The sequence below is a fragment of the Penaeus monodon genome, chromosome 3, assembly GCF_015228065.2.
Source record: "Penaeus monodon isolate SGIC_2016 chromosome 3, NSTDA_Pmon_1, whole genome shotgun sequence".
NCBI classification, from domain to species: domain Eukaryota; kingdom Metazoa; phylum Arthropoda; class Malacostraca; order Decapoda; family Penaeidae; genus Penaeus; species Penaeus monodon.
In genome coordinates, this window is record NC_051388.1 from 15090347 (window position 1) to 15091690 (window position 1344).

The following is a 1344-nucleotide window of genomic DNA, read 5'->3' on the forward strand; positions in this document are numbered from 1 at the left end:
AACAGAGGGGGGGAGGGTTTAGAGAGAAGATGAGGGGGAGAAAGGGGGAGAAGGGGGGTTTAAAAAGAGAGAGAGAGGGGAAGGAAAAGGAGAGACGAGAGAGATGAAAAAAAAATTGCCAGAAAACAGAGAAAGAAGCCCGGGGATGGAGCGGGGGGGACCGAGAGGTGAAGAGAGGAGCGAGAGAAAAAGGGTTTAAAAAAGAGGGGAGAGAGGGGGAAGAGAGAGGGGGAGAGAGAGAGAGAGAGAGGAGACAGGGCAGACGACAATAGTAAAAGATTTTCAAGAGAGGCCCAGGGGGATAGGGGAGTTAAAAAAAGAGAGGGGGAGAAGAAGGGGAGCAAAAACCCGTCCTACAAGACACCCCAAAAAGGAAAGAGGGAGGGCAAAGGGGGGGAGAGAGGGAGTAAAAGTGAGTTTGTTAAAAAGTGAGAGGAGAGAGAGAGGGGAGAAGAAGGGGTTTAGAGAGGGGAGGGGGGATTTAGAGAGAGAGGAAAGGGAGACCCAAGGCAGACAGACAGACAGACAGACATGGAGACAGGCAGGCAGAAGGGCAGACAGACAGACCCCGACAGACAGACAGACAGACAGAACAAGACAACAGAGAAAAAAATTTAGAAGGGTTTCAAAATTTAAAAATTTTTTCCGGACCATTTCCCCTTTGTCCCTAAAAGTTGCCCCAAAAACCCTTTTCGTCTCTTTTTCCCAATTTTTCCCCCTTGTCTTGTTCATCTCGCTCAGTTCTAAACGATTTTCAATGGGGAAATTTTTCTTCTCTCTCCTTTTCCTCTCTCTTTTCCTCTTATTCCTTTTTCTTTTTTCTCTCTCTACTCTCTCTTTTCCTCTCTCTCCCCCTTTCTCTCTTCTTTCTTCTCTCCTTTTCTCTCTCTTGCCTCTTCCTCGGTTTTCCCTTCCCCTCTCCCCCTTCCTTCTATCTCTCTCTCTCTCTCTTCTCTCTTCTCTCTCTCTCTCTCTCTCTCTCTCTGTCTGTCTTCTCTCCCCTCTGTCTCTCTCTCTCTTTTGTCTCTCCTCTCTCCCTTTTCTTTTCCCCCTTCCCTATTTCTTTCCCCTACCCTCTCTCTCTCTCCTATTCCCCTCTCTCTTTTCTCTTTTTCTCCTCTCTTTTTCTCTTTCTCTCTCCTCTCTCTCCCCTCTCTTCTCTCTCTCTCTCCCCTCTCTCTCTCCTTCTCTTTTTCTCTCCCTCTCTTTCTCTCTCCTCCCTCTCTTTCCCCTCTTTTCTCTCTCTTTCTCTCTCTCTCTCTCTTCTCCCCTCTTTTTACCCCTCTCTCTTTTCTCTTTCTCTCTTTTTTCTCTCTTCCTCTCTCTTTTCTCTCTCTCTCTCTC